At 39.1% G+C, this 25538-nt stretch overlaps 1 pseudogene; it reads left to right on the top strand.

Annotated features, from left to right (window-relative positions):
- Positions 1 to 23853: 23853 nt before the first annotated feature.
- LOC111767969 (U4 spliceosomal RNA) lies at positions 23854 to 23978 on the top strand (annotated as a pseudogene).
- Positions 23979 to 25538: the final 1560 nt, after the last annotated feature.

Raw genomic sequence — 25538 nt, 5'->3', positions numbered from 1 at the left:
CATTGCTCATCTGTCCAGCCAATACCCAAGATTTTATCTAAGTTCGCAAGCAAGCCAGGCTATGCCAAAGGGGAAACAATTCTTGACTCTGCATTGTCTTTAACTCAGGAAGCATGTTCTATTTTTCATATTGTCTAAATTCATCTCTGGTCAAGAACCAAGAATTATTCCAACAGTACCTGGTTTATCTGGCATGGCTAAGGAATGTTCATGTTACAATTTGAAAACTCTGAATTCTGGTACGTGAATATCAAATTGAACAGAAACCTGGCACATTGTAGGCATTCAATAAATAGTTGTCCCTTGTGACTATGCTAAAAAAACACTGAATTATGCACTTTCAAAGAATGAAGGTTATGGTATGTGAGTTATATGTCAATTAAAAAAAAAAGTTGGAGGCTAGCCCAGTGGCACAGCGGTTAAATGCACACGTTCCACTTCAGCAGCCCGGGGTTTGCCGGTTCGGATCCCAGGTGCGGACATGGCACCACTTGTCAAGCCATGCTGTGCTAGGCGTCCCACATATAAAGTGGAGGAAGATGGGCACGAATGTTAGCTCAGGGCCAGTCTTCCTCAGCAAAAAGAAGGATTGGCAGCAGATGTTAGCTCAGGGCTAACCTTCCTCAAAAAAAAAAAGTTGTTGAATGAATGAAATAGTTGTATTTTGAATATAGAAGTAAAGGAATTCATGTTATAGTTTTAAAATGCTGATTTCTGATGCTCAGAATAAAACAACCACCACCAAAAAAATAAAATAAAATAAAAACAAAGGAAATTTAAATCAAATACCTAATAGCACCATTAGTCGTCACGAGACATTAAAGACATTTGGGATACGTCCTTGAACTTTGAGGTTTGGGCACGCGTGTATGTAATAGAAATTTTCTTGCTGCTTTTTTGGAGGCAAAGTAGTAGCCACAGTAGCTCTGCTCCTTCATGGCATTTAAAAATGTTTTTATTCTTTTAAGTATTACATTTACATTTAATGACATGAATTCATGTTGCTTAATATGTTTCATGTTATTTCTTTGGGTTAATTTCTTTTTTTTTTTTTAAATTTTATTTTTTCCTTTTTCTCCCCAAAGCCCCCCAGTAGATAGTTTTATATTTCTCATTGTGGGTTCTTCTAGTTGTGGCATGTGGGACACTGCCTCAGCGTGGTTTGATGAGCAGTGCCATGTCCGCGCCCAGGATTCGAACCAACAAAACACCGGGCCGCCTGCAGCGGAGCGCGCGAACTTAACCACTCGGCCACGGGGCCAGCCCCGGGTTAATTTCTTAATGCAATGATAGCCGTGGGCTTTCTCATTAACTGTAAAAATGTACAATGTTTGCTCAAACTCACATGAATGTAGTATTTTAAGGTATTTCCTCCTTTCTGAGTAAATGAATATTTATTGGGAGGGGTAGTAGGAATCTTATAAGTTAGTTTAAAATGAAAACCCTTTATAGTTGGTTTATTTATTCTCTTCACTATATTATTAACAGGAGAGGGCAGTCATAGACTACTTTCAGGAATTCTATAGCTTCTATATATTTCAGAGGCAAAATTCTATAATTCTGCTTTAGAAACACTTCTTCAGGAGCCTGTACTACATGCCATTTAAAGTCATTGCTGACGAATCGTTTATACCTCTGATGTACCCCTTAGAGCATGAAGGGTCCTTAGTCATTGTCTAAACTTCTCATTTTACAGGTAAGAAAATGAAAGCCTAAAGGGCTTACATGATGTATCCAAAATTACCTAGCCACTTGATGGCAGAGTCTGTTTAATTTTGTCCTTAGCACTACCCCCCACAATTCATTCCTCTGATATGTGTCTGTGAAATGGAAACTAGTTATAACTTCGTAGTGGATTCAGAAGAGATCTGAAGAAATTTAGGCTTGAATAAGGTCAGGTTTACCCCTTCAGAGTTACTTAATAATGCGAAAACAATTACAAATTATTTATCTACATTATTCACCAATAAATCTGATACCTTTCCCTGATCCTATTACCTAGTTTTAATTAACTATTTTTCTATTAATATGTTAATATTTATATACATCTGAATTCTTTACAAAGAGAATTTGAGACAACCCAGAAATACATAAGCATAAAACTCTTAGATGTGCCTTGTATGATAGTATTAAGTTTGGATTATCTATAAAGATAATTACTTAGAGCACATTATAGCAAGATCTATATGTCTGTTAAAATTATTCTTAGCAGTAACTTTGATAGGCTTTGAAAATTTCTGGCAAAAATTGCATTTGCTATTATTTAGACAGTTCTAAATAATATAACATACTTCCCATTCTGCGCTGCAATATGAGGAAACTAAAGATCAGAAGCATAGGAGAGACGTTTGGATTGACTGTTTCTCTTAGGGGAGAGATGAGCTCCCTCAACCTTGTTTTTCCCACCTAGGTTTATGCTGTCTCTGCCTCTGGGATATGAGTCGGAAAATTGTTCTTACTAGCAGTTTCAGCAACAACAGGTGCATTCAGTCAGTTTACCAATATATTTGTTATATGACCAGAATACCTCTGTCATAGTAATCATTTTTTTATAACATGCTTACTGACAGATCAAAGAATCACCAAATACACACACACGTACACACACACACACCCCTACCTATAAAGATGCAAATGAGAATCTTTAGTGGATGCTGTGCAATGACACCCAGATTCTAGCCCCTTAAGGACTGAGACACTTATGCCCACATCTGTCTAGTGTGTTGGCTGCTGACTGCTCATAGCTACATTCTTCTCTGGAAATTGAGCTTGACGTAAAGAAGGTACCGCATTCAACTTTGCATCACCTGTGTCGATGTTGGAATACAAAGGCTTGGCACCCTTGCCTTGCTTCAGAGCTCCCATGGGTCACTGAGGCCTCTGTTCCAACTGCATCACAGTTCCACTTCTCCCTCTATCCAATCCTACTTCTCTTACCTGTCACACATCTTGTTCCGGAGAGTAACCCTCCACCCCCAACAAACTGCCAACATGCAGATCTCAGAATCTCAGAGTGTCTCCTGGGACCCCAACCTGCAACAGTGTACACATAGTTGTATATGGAAATAGAGGGAGAGAAAGGAAGAAATTTGAAAGAGCTGATTAATTTTGGCTATCATGTGTAGCATAATCACAGAGAAAGGACAAGAAAACAAGGCTTAGATATCAAATTGAACTTCTGGCATGTTCCCATAGATCCTATTTTATCTGTATTTTGTTCACTTCCACTGTTTACCCCTAAACTTTAGACTACCTCATCCTTCCATCCTTCACTCTCTTTTCTCTATATGATTCCATAAACAATTTTTGCATTCAAGTTAGTCCTATGAAATTAATTAGCACTTCATACAAATGGATTCCTAAATATTTAGCTCCATCTCGAACCTCTTTTCTGAGACCTAGATGAGAATTTCCAAAGGTGTTTTTGACCTCTCAACTTGAATTTTCTGCAGATACTTCAAATTCATTGTGTCCAAAACTAAACTCATAATGATTGTGAGTTTATGAGGGAACAAACCACTCCCAACAGAATCTCTATCTCTTTTTAATACAGTCACTGTATTCCTTTTTCTCCAAAATAAGTTACCTTAATCATAGTTTTTCTTCCTTCATATTATACTAACAATTGGCCACCAAGTCTTGAAAGTGCTAATCAGAAATGTGTCTAAAATCTGCTTTATTCAGGCCCTGACTTTCTTTTCCTTTTTTGCCCAAAAACTCACCTACATAACCAATTTTATTTCTTTAACCATCTTCCCATTTTCTCTTCCAACCTGGTACCTCTTAATCAGCCTAACTCACCCTGTGTCACTTACCTATAGGCCGATAAAAGAAACTACTCAATGGTGTTTGCAGAAACCGTTCTGGGCCACACTTCCCTGTTTCTGTCCATTTCTTATTCATTCCCTGAGTCTTCTTCTGTCTCTTCTATTCCTAAACTTGGCATTTATATGTAAATTCTGGCTCTTAAATCTTGAATCTTGGCATTCTGAACTGGCTTTCTCTATTCTGGACCTCTGCCAGTAATGTAGTCACCATAGTCATTCTCACGCCCAATGGCCTACAGCCCAGGCAGCCTAACACCCAATCACTATGTGGGGACAATGGACGTTTTGCTGCTAACTGTTCATTCTAGGAACATACTTTTCTTAAAGATATATGCAAAAATACACTTCAAATCAGCAATCTTTTCAACAAATTTTTTTGAGCATGTACTATATGCTAGATGTTGTTCTGGCTACTAATGATACAACTGTCGACAAAAATCCGTACATTCTAATGGGATAAGTGCATCTGTTGAAGCCCAGAGATAAGGGAAGAGAAGGCTGACTACAATATTTATCCTTACTTACCTGTTAGAACTAGCTTGTTAAAGAGAGAAACTGCTCGTCCTGCAGGTACCAGCATCTCCTCCCACAGCTGTTTAAGGGATCTGCAAGCCGTCATTGCTTTATCTCCTCAAACATGTCTTGGGGCACTAAGAAAAACTGCCTTTCTTGCTTAAGCAACTACAAATCCATATGGAAGCCCAAGACTTCTAATTAGCGTGCTTAATAGGGTGATATTTTACAATATTATAGTGATACAACTTAGTGCTTCTCTGCAGCCTTCCTTGCCCTGGGTTTGAGGCTTATTACACAAAGGAGCCAGAGGCTATTACACAAAAGAAGCTACACCAGAAAGGACTTTGATGAGCTTTAGACTCAACAGCTGGCTTTCCGGACCTCTCTAGGAAGATAATTGTCTTGCAGACCTGGAGAGTGAAAAGGTTTTCCCAAACTCCTTTTACTTGCATTTAACATATCAAAAGTGAGGCCTGATAGCTTATGGGCTTTCAAAGCACTGCTAACCACAATAGGAAACATTGTGCTATGACCCAGTTCACATGTATATATAATATTCAGTATATATATTTTATAGTTGAAATAAACACAAAAAACTTGCTCTTATTACTTGCGATACATTTTGATATACTCTATCCATTACAATATCATTTCTTTTTAATACACTATTCACAACACACTAAACTGTGATCTATGTTTAAAAAAAATTTCTAGCCTAGGGTTTTCAAAAGGGAGGAGGACAATGAGACAGAAAAAGGCGAGAGGTTAAGTCGGCTTCTGAAGGGGGCAGGCGGGGGTTGGGAGCAGTGCTTAGGGAAAGGATCTGAAGGACCAGTGTTCAAATTTTTCGTGTTGAGTAGAATTGACCAGAGGGGAGATGTCTTTTATTGGAGAATGGAATCGTATTAATGTAGGTTATAAAAAGCAGACTGTATGAAGTCACTGAATTTAGGGGAACGTATAAGGTCACCAAGACATTGTGAGAAGTAGATAAAGATGAGTCAACTGCAGAATGTTTACGTTCTTATGCCGATAAGCATAGGATGAGCTAAAACCACAGTGGCATTTGACCAAAGGACAGGCTATAACTGACATTACACTGTGTAGGTCCCACTCCTGATGGCTTGAGTGATGGAATCCCTCCCTATGATAATGGTATTTTAATAAGAAAATGAAGTAATTTTTAAACAGTGGTAGAGGAACCTGGTGGTCTAGTTAGTGTCACCTTGAGGAAAAACTGGGGAGCAATTAGGGGGAAGGAAGTTGTGCAAGAAAGATGAGAACATAGAAATGATAAACTTGGGTTAGGCATAAAAATGTACAGACTTGCAGACTTGGAAGATACTTGCGTGCCTTAGACCTGTTACAGCTAACTGACAAGGTTGTGTTCACTGTAGATAGTAGAAGTTTGTGTCTCCACATCGCCTTATCAGTTTGTCCCATCCTACACCTTTGAGGCAACAAGTAGATTAGGCTGAGGTTTTCCTAGGTTGGATTAAATGTAGATTTTTTTTCCTTCCTTGCTTCGCAAAAAGGTAGGGGCTCACAAGGAAGATCAGGTAGGTTATAGGAAATGAAAAGACCTCGTTGTTGTTATACATGTGAGAATAGTGAGTAACCCTATCCATATGATCTTTGCTCAAATGTCATCTTTCAGCAGGCCTTTCCTGTCGACTCTGCTTATACCCCAACCACTCCTTATTCTCCTATTCTGCTTTAATTTTCTATATAGCACTTATTACAAATGAACAATTATGTGTATATGCATGTGTCTATGAATGGTATAATGAATCCCCATGTTCCCATCACCAAGCTTCAATAATTATCAATATTTTACCAATCTTATTTAATCTATACCCCCATTTCTTTTTTTATGGTGTATTTTAAAGCAAATCTGAGACATTATAACATTTCTTCCATATTGTATGTTTTTCTTATTTTGTTTAATGTCTGTCTTACCTTACTAGAATGTGAGCTAGATGAGGGCAGTGATTTCTATCTGCTGTACTCTCAGAAAGATTCCTAGCACCCCAAAAGGTCGCTGGCACATGATAAGTACTCAATAAATATTTTTTAAATACATGAGTATGGAATCTAAAAAAGTGACATGTTTAGTCTCTTGCTAACTGTGCATAGAAAATTGGTTAATTTTATTTAGATAACTTGGCAGTCCAGATTGGGGAATCAGGTGGGGGTTTCTGGCCATCTTCTAGATTATGTCTGAAGTATCCAACCTACCCTAACAAAACAGTTTAGAACTTCTGTTTTGGAGAGTGTAGATGTAGAATTTAGGTTCTTCTAGCAGCAACTAGACTGAAACTAGCCCACACTTATGGCTTAAATCAAGAGGTCCTCAAGAGAGCCCTGACTGGGAAGCTGGCCCAGACTGTGACTCCACTAGTTGGCCAAAATTGGCCATAACTGAGACAATTAGGCAGAAACAACAGTGGAAATTATGCCCTGTAGTGTTTGGCAGGGAGCCAGACAGAGCCCCAGTCAGGTCCTGAGCTAAACAAAAACACCCCTGCCCCATGATTCAAATGAGGAAATACAAACATGTGTCTTAGTTGTGCCCTCGTGCCCATGTTGCTCTAAGAAATTTCATGTACTCCCTCTTCCAACACAATGCCCTACACTGTAACACCACCCAGTTACCTAGTTCTTTGGGATCAGGACATCTGGAAGACTTTCTTCATTCATCCCGCCTCCCAGCCCCTCTGAAAAACTATTACTCTAGATTTCATAAAATACTTGCACCTTTCCAAAGATTATATCACAATCTTGGTAGATGCACATACCAAAATGGCAGACTTCATTCTCTTTACTGAATCTCCAATTCCCTTAGTCATTGTCATATGATTTATGAAGAAAAATTGCCTAGGGGCTGACCCTGTGGCAGACTGGTTAAGTTCGCATGCTCCACTTCAGCGGCCCATGGTTTCACCAGTTCGGATCCTGGGTGCGGACATGGCACCACTCATCAGGCCATGCTGAGGCAGCGTCCCACATAGCACAACCAGAAGCACTTACAGCCAGAATATACAACTATGTACTGGGGGCGCCCTGGGGAGAAGAAGAAGAAGAAGAAAAAAAAGAGAAGATTGGTAACAGATATTAGCTCAGGTGCCAATCTTTAAAAAAAAGAAAAGAAAAAAAGAAAAATTGCCCAGTACAGATATCCTACTGTCGAGCCCTTTCCCCCTCTTGCTTCCAGCAATCACTGCTCAGAGTTCTCCATCTACATATCCACTTGTCCGTCACCCACCGGCTTAGATCAATTGTTGCACCAACCACGTTCTAGAAGACCATTTCCACTGCTACATACTATACAGGCTCAAGGCATAATCCATTACAGTGGAATTTTCAAAGAGTGTATTGTTCCACCCTTGGAACTAATCACAACGTTCATTGCCATGGCAGCTTCCATCCCTACTTCCCTATTTCTTCCTCTTCTAAGAACAAGCCTCTGATTGATACCTGGAAGAGCTGCTCAAGAAAACCTACAGGATCTCCTCTGTTCTTGGACATTAGGTGTTTTAGTTTAGCCAGTACATTCTTTTTTCTATGGTAAAGGCCTCAGCTTTTTTTAGGGCATTGCCTCTCTTCCATTGTCAATCCATATTGTGAAGCTGGGACAGATCCCACCGGCTTTGATCCAGGAGCGGTTCCATGATCCAGTCAGAGAACCACATTAGCCTAGCCACAGTGCTTGGATCATGGATCACTATACAATAGAAGATAGGAATATCAAAGGCACAAAATTCATTTCTGAGCTATATGTTGGAATTGTTGGGGACAGAAAATGTCTCTTTACAACAGATTTAAACTTAACAATAAAAATCTTGAACTGCTGGTAGCAATTTTGCTCCCATGTATGGAGAGCCTGTCTAAGAAAAGCCTATCTGAGACTGAAGTTAATGCAGAGGAATATAGAATCAAGATATGGCTAGATAATATTAATTGAGCAATTTACTATGTGTTAGTTAACTACATAGTTAATCATTGAGTCCTACAATAACCGTTAGAGGCAGGGTTGACATTTATTGTCCCCAGTATAGAGATGAGGTAAATGAGGCTAAATGTCTTGCCCAAAGTTTCACAGCTAATGGTAAAGCTAAGATTTGAACCTAGGCAGTCTGGATCTAGAAACTGTGTTCATTACCACTATGTTACACTGCCTCAATATATGCTTTCACTAATATATACACAGACTTCAGAGAGAGAGAAAGAGAGAGACTGAGACCCAAGTATTTGTCTTTGATTCCCTAGATCTAGTCACGCCTGAAATCATGAGCCTCTTGATGTTTTTCAATTAAACAAGCAAAGAAATTTCTCTCTCCTTCCTGTCTTTTTTCCAGAAGCCAATTTGACTCCTAAAACAGGAAAAACAGAATAATATACTCTCTAATATGTGGTGAACAATATAAAGTTTATAGAAACCTATATAGCAAACATCAAGGCAGACAGACCACATGGGAAACACTGGATGGCTCTCCCTACATTATAGGCATTTGCATTTGCACCTGTTTGAGGACAAGTCATAAAGTTCCTCAAGATAATTCATTGAATTAGTATTATTCATTCACTGAATCGAGTATTCCCCTCTATGTTTACCCCTGCACATTTATGCTATCTTTTGTTCCTTCATGCCAAGCCTGGCTGACATACACACTGCTCTTCATCTACAGCTACAGCCTACAGCTTCAGGTCGGAAAACAGAGTACATAGTGAAAGCAGTGCCCTGGTGACCAGGTATGCTGCAACCCAACCTCTCATATCAAGGTTGCCCCTAAATGCATGCCAGCTTCTCCTTAGGTCATTCCAAAGAAACTTGGATGGGGTCCTGTTTGGAAGGGGAGACCTGAGTAAGATATAGTGTCCATCTCAATTCTATAACCTTAAGGCATCCCTACACACCCACATGCCATGAACCCAAAGGTGCGTGACCTGCCTCTACTCACTTGTTCCCTTTCTGTGCTTGCTTTGATCCTGTCCTTAATTGGTTCCTGATTGTTGGAGACACCTCTTATTTATCATTCCACTTCTATAGGAAAATATTTCTTAACTAGTTTTACAAAAAGCAATAACCATAAAGGAAAATATTGGCAAATATTGACATAGTGGACAATATTAAAATTAGGAACTTCTGTTCATTGAAAGGTACCATTGAGAGAGTGAAAAGGTAATGCGTATAACAAAGAAACTCTGCAAATTAATAAGATAGATAACAGTAGAAAAATGGATAAGAAACTTGAATAGATACATCATAAAACATGGTACACAAGTGATCATGGTACACAAACGATAAATATATGAAAAGGTACTCAACATCATTAGTCAACACAGAAACGAAAGTTAAACTACAATAAGTTAACATTACCCAGTGATCAGGGCGGTTAAGTTAAAAATATCAATACTAAAAGTTGATGTGTATTGGATACTAAGTGTTGATGTTGATCTGCAACTCTCATATACATTTGGTAGGAGCGTAATTGATACAACAACTTTGGAAAAATGATATTATCTACTAAAATTACACATATACACACTCAGTGAACAGCAATTTCAGTCTAAGGTATACACCCAACAGAAACACACACACATGAACATCAAAACCGCACTGGAAATTCATAATAGTATTATTTATTATGGCTACAAACTGGAAGCAACCCAGATAGATATAGAATGGATAAATAAAAAGGAAATATGGTAAAAACGTACAGTGGAACACCATTCATCCTTAAAAAAAGAAGGAAATTTTGCAATTATGTGACAACATGGATGGACCTTGGGGATATTATACTAAGTGAAATAAACCAGATACAGAAAGACAAATATTACATGATTCCACTTATGTGAGGTATCTAAAATAGTTAAATTCATAAAGTGAAAGATTGGAATGGTGGTTACCAGAGGCTAGGTAGAGCAGGAAATGGGGAATTATTAATCAGCCAGCATAATGTTTCACATAAGTAAGATGAATAAGCTCTAGAGATCTGCTGTACAACATTGTACCATAGTCAACTATAATGTATCGTACAGTTAAAATTTGTTAAGAGGATAGCTCTTGTGTTAAGTATTATTACCAGAATAAAATGATAATTAAATAATGAATAAATAAAATGTGGCATATTCATAAATTAGAGTACCATTCAGCAGTGAAAGTGAACATATTCTATAGCTACAGACACAATATGGATGAATCTCAAGAATATAATATTGACTGAAAGAAACCAGACATCAAATAATATAGCTGCGTGATTCTATTAATATAAACATCAGAAACTAAACTGTAGAAGTTAGAATAGTTGTTACCTCTGAGGAAGAGAGAGTGGATAGTTGCATCTTGCTCCAGAACACCTCTGGTAACATACCTACTATCATGGCTAACTGCTTAGTGGGTAATTCCACCCTCTACCCCAAGTCCTGCTCTACACCACTGGTCGGTTCTCTACTCTGTCTACCTGATCCACCAGTGGAAGTGGTGGTGGAACTATGCTCCAACTGTAGTTGACAACTCAAATTTCCCGAATGCCCCATGTATATGAGTATCTATTTGTTCATACTGTCCCTTCTGCCTGTCACAGAATTCCCCCTTCTCTACCAGCTGAGAAACTAATACTCTTGATTCAAAACATAGATGGCACTGCCTGAGGCCAGAGAAAGTGGCAGAAAGTTTTTATAGTCTTTGGCCCTTGACTTGCTACTTTCAAGCTATTTGCACTTAGTCCTACTTAACTGTTTAGCTTCAGTTTCTCATTTGTGAAATGAGAATAATGATATCTAGCTCGTAGGCTGTTTGAGGGAGGGAAATCTATAAGATAATATAAGAACTCATGAAGTATTATTTTTATTTGTTTTTTTTTTTTCTTACAGTATTACTTGTTTTCTGCTATGTGCTCCTCTAGCATCTATGTGAAATAATTTTGGAGCTATTCATTAAAAAAATTGTCTAGTATAGATATACTTGGTTCTAGGAGTCAGGATTACAAAAATGAGTTAGATATGATTGACAGACAAAGGAATTGCTGCTTTGGCCAACAATTGCAAGTTATTGAATAAGAAAATGATCTAATGGAATAATTTTGGGAAAAATAATAAAAGGCTCTTATGTACAGAAGAGACTGGAGATTTTAGGGGAAGAGAGCAATTAGCATCTATGGTATTCATGCAGATCTGAAGGTATCGGTACCTTGCCCATGAGGACGTGTCAATGGAAAGAGGAAAAAAGAAATAATACATGAGACACCAAGAAGGAAGAAGCATTAGAAGCTTTTTTTCTAATAGATGTTGTATGTAAAGAATCATACAAGGGGAAGCTATTTTGATGCCACACAGTTAGAAATAGTATTTGTTTATTCTGAAAACAAAAACCCAATATTTTATCAATATAACCGTATGTGCTTCCAATTGGGTTGGATTAAAAGATTTTCAAACCTTCAAAAAAGAAAACAAACCCTCACACTATAACAAAATAAAATTCATCAAATGGATTTCTAGAGAATAAGATTAAATATAAGTTTTATGAAACATCCTGATTGTAATTTTTAAAACATTATGAGAATTCTGTCACTGTTCTGTCAGAATAGGAAAATCTATCTTGGAAGAAAGGGAGAAAATATGCTGGAAAACATCAAATGGCAATTGTTACTACGAAGCAGGAAGGCTACAAATGTTTCAATTATTGGAGACCTATTTTGATGTTCCACCACTTGGCAAGGAATTACTGACTGTAGTGGGACATGAATCTGGAAAATACACACAGCTTGAAATTTGTTGCTATTGTTATGAGCTGTTTAAATGTCAAAGCTTTACTTTGGCATTTGAATAAAACATCTAATATGCAATTTTCTTAATGTATCCTTCATTGCATACTAACTACTGTAATATAAACTTTTACTGTAGCAATGGCATATAAGGTATAAAGACACAATAGAAGTGAACCGATGAGTGCCTTAAGGTGAAATATGAACTGCTTGGAAAAAGAAAAATAGAACATATTCACAGAATGCCCTAAGGTAGTCTAGTGGGATTTACCCCAAAATAATATTTCATCAAGCATATCACATAATGATGCTGCTGATGTTATTAAGCACTGAACTAAGATTCCAAGAGACTAAATGTTTGTGACATAAAAAATAAATTATGTATTTACAATAATGGATATATAAAAAGTCAGTATTGAAAAAATTCTTTTAGAAGAATCATGGCTTGCCAAAGATCGAAATTGATTTTAGAGTTTTCATCATTGGCAGATATGTGAGAGCTTGTTTTGAAGTAACAGAGTAATCATAATGGGGGAGATACATTCAGGACAAAGAAAAAACTTCTAAGGTAAAGTCATGGAACATCACAATAACTATGAACAAATGTCCTAAGGATTGAATTCCTGGATATTGCTCATCTGCAAGGAGAGTATTGGAGCTTGTTTTTATGCTTACACAAATGTTGGAGTATAACTTCATCCAGAACAATATTAGCACCTTGAACATTTGGTATACATAACCGCATATAATTTGCTTATGAATTTCCATTGACACTTGGGAGTAACCTGAAAACAAGCACCGTTCCTGAACAGTTAAGATATCATATTTGGGGAAGGTACACCCAAACCCAGTCTGGGAATGGTGGAAGGATGTGGGAAATGAGGCAAGAAGTTAGTAACCCTAACTAACCCTAGAAGAGAGTTCATGAAGAATTATTAACAAACTTGGGGGTCTATAAATGCAGAACATAGGTTGAACTAGATGATTTCTTATTTCACTCAACTCTAGAATTCTATGATTTTAAGAGTCAGAGAAAAGATATGCATCTTTCCTTGTAGTGAAAACTCTGATTCTTTGTATCAGTTAAGTTATAATACTAGCTGCTCCAACAGGTAAACACCAAATTTTAGTGGCTTAACATATTGTTTATTTCTCCCTCTTTCAACAGTCCCATGTAGATTGCCCTGGATGGGAGGCCTTCCAAGTATACTTTCAGAGACCCAGGGTCTGCCTTGTTCTAGGTCCTCCAAGACCTCTCCTTTGCTACCTCTCTAGGAAGCAGATTGAAGACCTTACGTAGGAAGTTTTTGTGGGTCAGGCTGAAAGAGGCTCATGTCCTTCATGCCCATATCCCATTGGCTAGAATTCAGTCTTATCACACGTTGAATTGCAGCAGATGCTGGGCAATACTGTCTGTCTGTGTGCTCTGGAAGAGATATGGGTTTGTGGGCATCTGGACAGTAACTGCCAAACTTTTTGAGACAGTCAACAATTTTAGAGAATATTGAGTTAGGACCAGAGTTAAGTAGGAAAATTTTATTTAAAAAAGCTGTAGCAAATTTCTCTCGGTCTCTACTGTTGACGCCTCTCAAATAACGCACTTTATTTCTCCTTCAAAACCACTGGCTGGTAATAAGATTAGAGGATTTTTCCTAGAACAAGTTTCACACAATCCATCTGGTGGACAATGGAGAGGAGAACCTGTATATAAAGGTCTTAAGATGTCAACAGAAAATGCCTTTTCCTTTTGCCTACTGCATTCTCATATGCTCACTTTATTTTGCTTTGTCTCATCCAAGATGCAGAACTCAGTTCTTGCATATAAAAATGAACTCGCACTAAATATTAGTAAGAAATAGAGGCTTTATTTGAGCTATTGTAGGGGACAAGGACGAACAGTTTGCAAGCCACAACTCATATTCTTTTTTTTTTTTTTGAGGAAGATTAGCCCTGAGCTAACATCTGCCACCAATCCTCCCATTTTTTTGCTGAGGAAGACTGACTGTGAGCTAACATCCATGCCCATCCTCCTCTACTTTATATGTAGGACACCTGCCACAGCATGGCTTAACAAGCGGTGAGTAGGTCTGCACCCAGGATCTGAACCGGCAAACACCAGGCTGCCGAAGCAAGTGTGCGAACCTAACCGCTGTGCCTCTGGGCTAACTCCTCACAGCTCATATTCTTATAAGACACCACTGATTTCCTAATTCTTTCTCAGATATCATGCCAGAGGGGTTTTCTTTCTCTGGCCCTTCTCTCATATATATAGCCATCATCTTTGCTCACTTCCCTTTTCCCCTCTCAAATATTCCCTAGAAACTCAAATTCCTCCGCTTCTGTTATGAAGAATTACTTTTCCCTTCCTCTTGAGTTTTCACACCAGCTAATAATATCCAGACTTTCAGGACCTCAGCTCTTAAGCTCAGCTTCAAGAAAAGTATCTTCCCAATAAAAATAGCTCTCTCTTGATAAAAGGAATTGTCACATTAGCTCCTAAGATAATAGAAATTTTTCCATCTTTACACTGTCTGTATTTTCTAAAAACTGAACTTGAGCTGAGTATGTTTTGGTGTACCAAGGAGGACCAGAGGGTTATAACATCTGGGGCTGAGCATGGCCTTGAATGAAAGATAAACTGTAGATCAGCATTAACCTGTCCAGCACCACTTAGAATTGCAGCTTGGCTCTGGGACAGTTAACATACAGGGGTGCCCTTCAAAGATGTTAAGGGGTCAAAAGTGGTATTAACAGTCTCTTGGGTTTCTAAGTTTGTATTTTGGATGAACACTTGTGTTTTGGCCTGAGATGAGTGACCTGAGGGAAACGAGAGGCAACATAACGTAAACACTGGGCCTCCATTCAGTCCTTGTTACAGGAATCCTCGTTGCATGTGGTGCCATATTGGGTGCCCTTGATTTCTTTCAATCCTACTAGGTATAAAAGTTAACTGCTTGTTGGCAGGGAGTAACATTCATGAAGTTGGAGGATGACCCAGGGTAGGGCTATCTCCTAGACACCTTGGTAATTAATCTTTTTAGACACAGCATCAGCTTCCAAAAACATGAAATTTGATATCCAAACACTGGAAGAACAGAGTTCATGAATGTTTATACCTGAGCATGAACTCTGCTGAAAGCTGTGGCTTGTTTCTGTGGGCATGATAATCCAGTCCCTAGAGTGTCCTATGACCCACAGACGAAGGTGGAAACTTGCAGACATAATCCCTGTTTCCTTATTGCACGTACATATCTGAGAGTAGCTGGATTTTCCTGAGGATTTTTAAATCCAGGTCATGGTGGATTCCCAAACATTAGAAATCACGTCTCTTAGGATCTGGGATAATGAGCCCAGACTAGACATGCCCAAGTGGCACTCCAAAGTAGAAACCATTGAGAACGTGTCACGGGAAGTCTTTATTGTGGGTCATCACACACCTAGCCTGTCACATAGAAAATACTATAGCATGTGAACTAATGTAGTAGACAAAGCTAGCTTGTCGTATTAGACATTCTTATCCCCTTCCTAACAGGTAGAATACTTCTCTTTAGCTTCCTTGCTGTTGAGTAGAGCTGTGCCACTAGATTTGATGAATGAAATGTGAGCAGAAGTGATGCATATCACTTTCAGGCAGAGGTAGTGAAAAGCCCATTCAGAGTTCTTCATCTTTCCTTCCCTACTGGTCATGGAGGAGGCCTCAAGTTGAGAGGAAAGAGCCATCACATCGAAGTAACCTGGATCACTAGAAAGTCTGTGAAACACAGCTGCCCTTGAACAACTCCTCAACTTGCTGAACTTTGCATAAAGGAAGAAATTGACTTTCATCTGAGATTTTTCTTTTTTCCTTTCCTTTCTTCTTTTTCTCTAGAAGCATAGCTTAGACTCTCCTGACTAATACAGCTGTTATCATTGTTATTGTTATTTCTCGAGATGCTATTATTTAACAAGTGCTGAATTTAATTGTTGTGGAATGCTGCTTTACAATAAGGAATTTATAATTTGGAGTAATTGTTGATTTTTCTTTTTTTTATATCCACATTCAATCTATTACTAATTCTTTTAGAATCCACCTTCAAAAGCTATCCCAGGGGGCTGGCCCCATGGCCGAGTGGTTAAGTTCACATGCTCTGCTGCAGGTGGGCCAGTGTTTCGTTGGTTCGAATCCTGGGCGCGGACATGGCACTGCTCCTCAAACCATGCTGAGGCAGCGTCTCACATGCCACAACTAGAAGGACCCACAACGAAGAATATACAACTATATACTGGGGGGCTTTGGGGAGAAAAAGGAAACAAAATAAAATCTTTAAAAAAAAAAGCTATCCCAAATCCAAAAGCTTTTCACTATTTTTAAACCGTCTTAATCTTTTATCTGGATTACTATGATAGCCTCTTAACTCATCCTCTGCATCCCTAACATTCCCCCACCCCTCACCCCCACCCCGTCTATGCTCAACACAGCAGCTAGGGATCCTTCTAGAGGGTGAGTCAGATCAGGCCGCTTCTCATTTCCAAACTTCCAAAAGCTTCCCATTTCGCTTAACATAAAAGTTGAAGTCTTTACAAATGTCTACAAGCCCTACCAATATCTTTTTTAGTGAGGCCTTTCTTGACCATCCTATTTAAAATTTCAGACCGTCTTCTGTGTTTCCCCCACATCCCCCCACTCTCTATCTCCCTTCCCTCCTTTATTTTTTTCCGTAGCCCTTGTTGAAAGCTTAATCATTAATTGCATATTAATTTGATTATTTTCTGTCTCCTTCTGCTATAATATAAACTCCATAAGGGTTATTTTCTTTACTGCTCTATCTCCAGCATCTAGAACGGTTCCTGGCATATTTAGCAGTCAGTAAATAGTTTTTAAATGAAGAAATAAAGATTTCCATCCAGTTAGAGCAAAGTAGTTCATTCTCATATTCATTATATATGAAGAGGGACATGTAATTATTTAAAAAGTGGATGTCCTTGGTTGTTTAAAAAAAATAGGGAATTTAAAAACATGTGCCATTAAGAGTGCAAATTAAGTTTTATAATTATCATTGTAGAATCTCATAATGTGTTTTATATCCTTTTGGGATCTCCAAGTAGAGAGAGGAGTTTTATTATAATTTTTTGAGGCATAATTTGTCACATAAAACTGCTCTAATGAGAAAAGTTATAGAATTTTATTTAAAGCTTTAATCAGTCATTCTGCTGAAATGTTAAATATATCACTGTTCCTGGCAATATAAATTAAAAGACAGAAAGAAGATGTTTTTTAATGGGACACAGGTGAATTGTGACAAGAGTTTACTTGGACTTCTTTTTTTTTTTCCTGTTTACATTTAATTAAGTGTAAATGGAATTCAAAATTTCCCTTAGGCATAAAATTTTTCCCTTAGTCACTTGTTATTGTGATTGAAAAGTTTTCCCGCTATGCCTGATATAAGAAAGTGAATCTATGAAAAACCCAAGCTTATACATATTAAATGAATAAAAGTTATTTGATAGCATTAATGTAAAAATTCTTAATTTTGTGGGGCCGGCCCAGGGTGCAGTAGTTAAGTTCGCACTTTCCACTTTGGTGTCCCAGGGTTCACCCGTTCAAATCCTGGGTGCGGACATGGCACTGATTGTCAGGGCCATGCTGTGGCAGGCATCCCACATATAAAGTAGAGGAGGATGGGCACGGGTGTTAGCTCAGGGCCAGTCTTCCTCAGCAAAGAGAGGAGAATTGGCAGCAGATGCTAGCTCAGGGCTATCTTCCTCAAAAAAAAAATTATTGTCATGTAATAAAACATCTCAATAATATTACACAGTAAGTTTTATATCAAACCCTAAATACTGAATACTGAATCTAATATTGCTCCTTCTCATCTCTTGACTTTTAAAATGTGTTGGGGCATTAAAAAGAGATGAATCGGTAACCACTTTTTTAGCTACACAATTTTCCTAGTAAAATTAGAGTCTGTTGAAAGTTAGTTGCAGATTAGCATATTCATTATGCATTTTACGAAAACTTACAATTAAACAATATAATTTAGGGTAGAAAGAAAGAAAGGAACCTGAGGCCTGCATCCCTGGTAAAACCTTGATGAACTCCAATACTGGAGTGAATTTGTGCTAGAAATCATATGTTTCAGTTTATATTAAATAACTTTATTTTCGCTAATTCCTACAGAATATCACTAAAATTAGGGTTTGACTGGCCCTGAGCTAACATCCGTGCCCACGTTGAGGCGGCGTCCCACATCCCACAGCTAGAGGGACATGCAACTAAGATATACAACCGTGTACAGGGGGGGTTTGGGGAGATAAAGCAGAAAAAAAAAAAAAAAAAGAAGATTGGCAACAGTTGTTAGCCCAGGTGCCAATCTTTAAAAAAAAAAAAAGAAAGCTTACAGCTCATCTGGGAGAGCAGAATATTAGGAGGCACCAAAAAGGAGCCTCAGTGTCAGATTCATCAAACCCAAAGTGTGGGCATCAGCCAGCAGGAGTGAGGAGTCACGTAAATGTCCATTAAGAGAGCTACCACTGTGACTGAGTTTAGGAAATACTGTTGAGGTTTTACATACCACCCCATTCCCATACTTAATACTTCTGAATATCTGAAACCCGGGGCAACTAATCTTTGCAGAGCTATATTGGCATATTTAATTAATATTAAATAAAATTGTTCTGGCTCTTGGTAGATGAAGGTCGATACTATGATTCCCAATTTTGTATTTTGCTTAGGCAATTTTGCTTTCCTTTTGCTCTGTGTCTACACCTTTACACTTTGGAAATGTCCATCTGTCCCCCTTGGTTGCTTTGTCATAAGCCCACATACTAATGTGGTCTCTTGATGGGCTTATAGATGGTAAGAGGTTGGGAAGGACTACCACAAGCAAAGTGTATCGCAAGGAAAAAAAAAGGTTTTTCTTAAACACCAAGAACAGAAAGCTCAAATAATCTTCTTTTTGATCTCTTTCCCCATGTGACCTTTAAAAAAGGTAAGGTTTAGGAATGGAAGAGAAGATAGAAAAGGAGAAACCACCTTCCCAATTAGGAAGAGCCCTGGGGCCATCTGCCATTTGTCAATAAAGGAAGCTAGTTTCTTAGAGAAAAACTGAGTGAGGGAAAAGCCAGATGTAACACCATATATATTCGTGAGACTTTATTTATTTTTATTTTTATTTTTTTTATTTTTTAAAGATTTTACCTTTTTCCTTTTTCTCCCTAAAGCCCCCCGGTACACAGTTGTATATTCTTCATTGTGGGTCCTTCTAGTTGTGGCATGTGGGACGCCGCCTCAGCGTGGCTTGATGAGCAGGGCCATGTCAGCGCCCAGGATTTGAACCAATGAAACACTGGGCCGCCTGCAGCGGAGCGTGCGAACTTAACCACTCGGCCACGGGCCAGCCCTCATGAGACTTTAAATGGTGCTTCTTAAAGAAAGAGTCAGAAGTGTGCCTTTGGGACAGGTATGGGGATGGAAGCCGTCGCCCGGGATTCCATGCCAGTCGCCTCAGGCTTGACATAAACCGAAAAAAGTTGAGAAACTACTCCTTTATGTTTTCACTTGTTGCACTGAAAACTCCAGACTCCAGCATTGTTACCTACTTTTGTTTTTTTTTTGAGGAAGATTAGCCTTGAGCTAACATCTTCTGCCAGTCCTCCTCTTTATCTTTCTTTTTTTTTTGCTGAGGAAGACTGGCCCTGAGCTAATATCCATGCCCATCTTCCTCTACTTTATATGTGGGATGCCTGCCACAGCATGGCTTAACAAGCAGTGTGTAGGTCCACACCTGGGATCCAAACTGGTGAACCTTGGGCCACCGAAGCAGAACATGCGAACTCAACGGCTGTGCCACTGGGCCAGCCCCTCTACTTTTGTTTTTATCAGTACTTGTCCTCCTTTGGAGATGAAGTGAAGGAAGAAATACCTTGCATTCTCTCAGGTATACAACCAATAGTAGCTAGTATTTTGTCCTCCTCTTGTTAATCCACATGGTCTAAACACATGGGATGTTGCTGTTCCCTTCAAGGGAGATGGCAGAGTATCGGAAATGCCTTAACTGCACAGAATCCTCACCACAGCTCCCGGTATCATCCAGAGATGGGCCATTCAGATTCCTCAAGGCCTTAAGTTTCCCCCAGAAACATCGGAAATAAGAATGGACAATACTCTGAGATGATACGTGAGGACTCTGGAAACCACACATGTAGCTGGGAGTGGGAGCTATAGCCCCTTAGGGTAATCTGACCCGAAGTCATTTTTTATATTTGGCTAGCACTTTTAATAAGTATATACTGAATTTGAATGTATTTTTAAATTAGGCTAGATATGCCTATTCTAATCTGCAAAGGGCAACTTCTTTCAGATTCTATTATTTCTTTTCATAATTTTTTTTTACAGATTTTTCCTTCTTCTCCCCAAAGACCCCCCCCAGTACATAGCTGTATATTCTAGTCGTAGATTCCTCTAGTTGTGGCGTGTGGGACGCTGCCTCAGTAGGGCCTGATGAGCGGTGCACCCAGGATCTGAACCGGTGAAAGCCCGGGCCGCTGAAGCAGAACGCACGAACTGAACCACTTGGCCCCGGGGCCGGCCCCAGATTCTATTATTTCTTATTTTATTTCCCTCTCTCCTCATCTCCCAATATACCTTATACGTATACAAACAGTCTCCTCTTTACGATGGTTCGACTTACGATTTTTCAACTATACGATGGTGTTCAAACGGTACGCATTCAGGGCCAGGCCCTAGGGCCGAGTGGCTAAGTTCGCGCGCTCTGCTTCGGGGGCCCAGGGTTTCATGGTCTGGATCCTGGGCGCAGATATGGCTTGTCAGGCCACAATGAGGCGATGTCCCACATGCCACAACTAGAAGGACCCACAACTAAAATATACAACTATGTATTAGGGGGATTTGGGGAGAAAAAGCAGAAAAAAAAAAAGAAGATTGGCAACAGTTGTTAGCTCAGGTCCCAATCTTAAAAAAAAAAAAGTGATGCACATTCAGTAGAGACCATGCTTCAATTTTTGAATTTTGATCTTTTCTCAGGCTAGCAATATGCCGAACGACACTCTAGTGATGCTGGGCAGTGGCAGCGAGCCGCAGCTCCCGGTCAGCCACATGATCAAAAGGGTGAACAACTGACACCCTTACAATATTTTGAATCCACACAATTATTCCGTTTTGCACTTCCAGTACAGTATTCAATAAACTACATGAGCTAGTCAACACTTTATTATAAAACAGGCTTTGTGTTTGATGATTTTACCCAACTGGAGGCTAATGTAAGTATTCTGAGCATGTTTAAGGTAGGCCAGGCTAAGCAGGATGTTTGGTAGGTTAGATGTATTCAATGCATTTTCGACTTACGATATTTTCAACTTACGATGAGTTTATCGGTACACAACCCCATCATAAGTCAAGTAAGATCAGCATTTGTGCAACTTCCCCACCCTCTACAAGCACTTGGACTTGCTGCTTCCTGTTGCCATCTGCAACAGGCAAAACAGTCTCCTTCCATTCCTCTCCTTATTTTAAAGTATGTTCAATTATATATTGCCCAGCAAATGTCACCCATTGAAATACAGTCAGAATACCTAACATTCATATGGCTCTTATGTGCCAGACACAATTCGATGTTTTCTGCATATATCAGGTCACTCAACCTTCGCAACAAACTTATGGGTAGGTACAATTATTTTTTCTATTTTAAAGAACAGGAAAAAGGTTAAAAGACTTGCCCAAGGCAGAGATAGTATTAGAATTCAGATGGTCCAGCTCCAAAATCCATCTCTTAACCACATGATATGCAGTGAGGCATTGATGACTGCAGCACATAATGTCGGCCATTTTCTGTATAGATCCTATACATTTTAATCATACAAATCTCCTCCCAATATCAAGCCAATGCCTTGGTCCTACAGAGAAGTCAAACTTCAATACAGGACCCAGTGTCTCAGGCCCTCTTGCATGCCTCCCTTCTGCTTGCCTGTACCCAGGCACGTTTTCTTTTCAATCCTTGCATTCTCATATACAAGGAGATGAATTCAGGGGCCTCACTGCAGCCTGAGGTTTCTCCTCTGCAGCTGTCTCCTGGGCCATCGTCCAGGAAATCTGAGGTAAAAGTTTTACCATTTTTAAAGTTTATTTAATCCAATCTCAAAACCCTGATTGGATATACTTAGCTCAAGTCCCAGAGGGTCAACAGGAACGTGAGATTATCACAGCAGCTGCTCCCACCCAGAAAATTTAGAAAAGGAGAACATCCTAGAATCAAACATGATCAGTGTAGCACTGTACACCCTAAACCAGTATTTCTCAAAGTATGCTCAGAGGACCTACTGTGTCAGAATCTCCTAGGGAACTGGTTGAAAACACAAATTCATTTTTTGCATCCCAAATGCAATAATAAGAATGTTGCTGAGAGGGTAAGGGAAAGAATGGCATTTTCTTATGTTCCCCAGATGATTTTTAAACATACTAAATTTTAGAATCATTCGTCGAACACTAGTTCCTTTATGTTTGGCACATACAAAAAGAGCAATGGCCCAGAACCAATGTATGTCGTGGTCTAGATCAGCCCTGTCCAATGGAAAAATAATGCAAGCCATATATGTAATTTTGAATTTTCTATCAGTTACATTAAAAAAGTATACAGAAACAGATGAAATTAGTTTTAGTAACATATTTATTTAAACCAAAATACATCCAAAATAATATATTTTCAACGTGTAGTTAATATAAAAATTGAGATATGGTACATTCTTTTCTTGTACTAAGTTTTTGAAATTTGATGGATATTTTATACTTAGAGAATCTCTCAGTTGAGACTGCCCACATTTCAAGTGCTCAATACTACATGTGGTTAGTGCCTACTGCATTAGACAGAGATGGTCTAGATCCATATTACTGTTACCAGCCATAGGCCAAAAGAGAACTGGTATTTTCTGGGGTAAGGGATTAGACAGAAAAATAAAATAATAAATAAGGACTTTTTGGTTCCAACTGCACCAAGAAACCAATCAATTCCTGTCAGTTGTTCAGGACCCACTTCCACTGACTGCAGGGTTTGCACCTCCATGATGCAGGCCTTTCCTGAGATCCTCAACTTCTTTCTTTTTCTGAATTATTCCTATTGTTCCCCAAGGTTCTCATTGTTTTAGCCTCACAATCCTGAATTGAGGGTGGCCTGTGCTCAGTGACATAGACCCCACTCTGAACTGCTTTAATCCCAGCAGAATCCAGCTTTGTTTGTTCCTACTGCTGCTGTAAGCACTTCCTACCCCTCTACATGCAGGAGCCCGTTGAGAAGTGTATTATCTCTGCCGTGGCTCATTCCCTAAATCTCACCTTTTGCCCGTGATGAAACCACATCATCTTGGTTACAATTATCTTTCTCATGGTGATGAAGACATTCTTTTCTGCCACCTATTTTTCTGCTCCAGCAGGAATTTGCTCTTTTTCTTTGGAGTTACATTTGACTCCTTCTGCCCTGGCTGAGGAATAGGATGCAAAGGAAGATAGATCCTGGAGTGAACACAGAACAGTCCAGCAGTATGACTGGCATTGCCAAGTCAGAAGTTTGCATACTGAGGCTGTGCTTGAGATCAGCCTGATACTTTAGAACTGAATCTTCGTCTTCATCGAGACCATGGTCCGCTCACTAGATCCTGTCCTTGTGCAAAAGCCTTTCTCTTCTTGGGGGGATTTACCCATAAATAGTGCAATAGCCCTTCTAGTTTGAGGTTCTTGAGTGGTCTTAACTCCCAAACCTCTTGCACATTGGCAGTATCATAGCCAATGAGATTTATCCGAGGCACGATTATTGCCAATTGAAAACTTTTCCCAAACCTCTCTGTGTACTCGCTTTGGTCAGCTCACCTACACCAGATGGTGATCAGAATTCCAAATTCTGAATCATGTGTTATTAGGTGTCTTTGGCCTCCAACCTCCATGTTGCTCATGATTCAGCCAGGACCCTATGAGCCCCCAAAGATTTCTCTTGCCTAGGTCACAGGCAGACTGAGACACCACTCTCTAAGAACTACACCCTAAACTTGGACCTCCAAGTCTTGCTACTTGAATGGAGTGAAGGGCAAGAAAACATGAATACAAAGAAAAAGTGAATCATGGAAGCAAAAGACATTTCTTTCAGAGGCCTAAATCTGAGCTGGTGTAGGCCACATCTCCTAAGCCTTCCTAGGCCCACACTTGTGTTGTTGGAGTTCGTTTGGGTCATGAGAGTTGTCTGAGAAGGAGTCTTCCAATCATCATGTCCATCTTACAACATCAACCACATTGGAGGTTGGCAGCCCAAAAACGCAGACTCAAGGAACACTAGGTCATTGCCAGAGCTTTAAAACTTGCCCTCACTCCAAAAGTGTCCCCTATCAAAGAAAAACTTAGTGAGAGATAGGGAGATGTCTAGGACAACTTCTGAATGTCTTGCTAAATGGTGGTACCAATGCTCAAGACCAACAATATAAAAGAGAAAGCCATTCTACAGAGGAATGCGATGAGTTCAGTTTTGGTTTGTAGTGTCTGAATTGTCTGTGGTATCCAGGGGTAAATCTTTAGTAGGCAATTGGATATATTGGTCTGAAGCTCAAGTTACAGGGAATTTTTGGGATAAGGATAAAGATTTGTGAGGCAGAAGAAAAAAGGTAGTAGTTGAAACTCAAGATGATGTTTAGATCTCCTGCAGCTCTATTGCTCTGTTTTTACTGCTTTTCATGTTGTTGATGACAAATTTAATTTTTGCCTACCAGGTTAAAGCATGATGTTAAAAGTCACAGAGAGAATGGCACTCACCTATTGTATCTTTTGTGATACAATGCAATGATTCCATATTTAATTGTTGCATCTAAAGAGTTTCTTTTGAAGGGTGTTTACTGGTGCAGAAAAGGAAAGGGGAGTAGAGTATTGTGATGATGATTCTGATGTGAAGCTCCTTATCGGGCTCCTCTCATTCCTGGGCAGATTTTATACTTTGACTTTCAGGGTCTTTGTTTAGGAATACTTCTCATAATGGAGTGGAGAACATATTTATCACAATATTTGAAATGCCTATTAAAAAATTAAAATCTCTAGGCCCCTTCCAGACCTACCATATTATAATACCTCAAACTAATATTTAAGAATCTCTGGCTTGATAATTGTGATTCCACTGAAGATAAGTGTTGGTGTAACTACCTTTGAAGCAGTTCTCAAACTTTAGTGTGTGTATCAGTCACTTGGATGCTTGTTAAAAATACAGATTTAGCAGGTCCAGGAAAAGGCCAAGAGATTTGCATTTTTAATAAACACTCCTTAGCTGTGATCACCTGATCACACTTGGAGAAGTAATGTTAAGTATTTGGCTATCTGAGGGACCCCAGTGTAGGTAAAGAACAGAGTTTCTTAACCTGAGATCTAAATACCCTCAAGAAGCCCATTGATAGAATTTGGAGAGTCTGT

Source organism: Equus caballus, chromosome 14 (assembly GCF_041296265.1).
Source record: "Equus caballus isolate H_3958 breed thoroughbred chromosome 14, TB-T2T, whole genome shotgun sequence".
NCBI classification, from domain to species: domain Eukaryota; kingdom Metazoa; phylum Chordata; class Mammalia; order Perissodactyla; family Equidae; genus Equus; species Equus caballus.
Note: the sequence above shows the minus strand (reverse complement) of the source record. Positions and strands in the feature narration are given on the sequence as shown.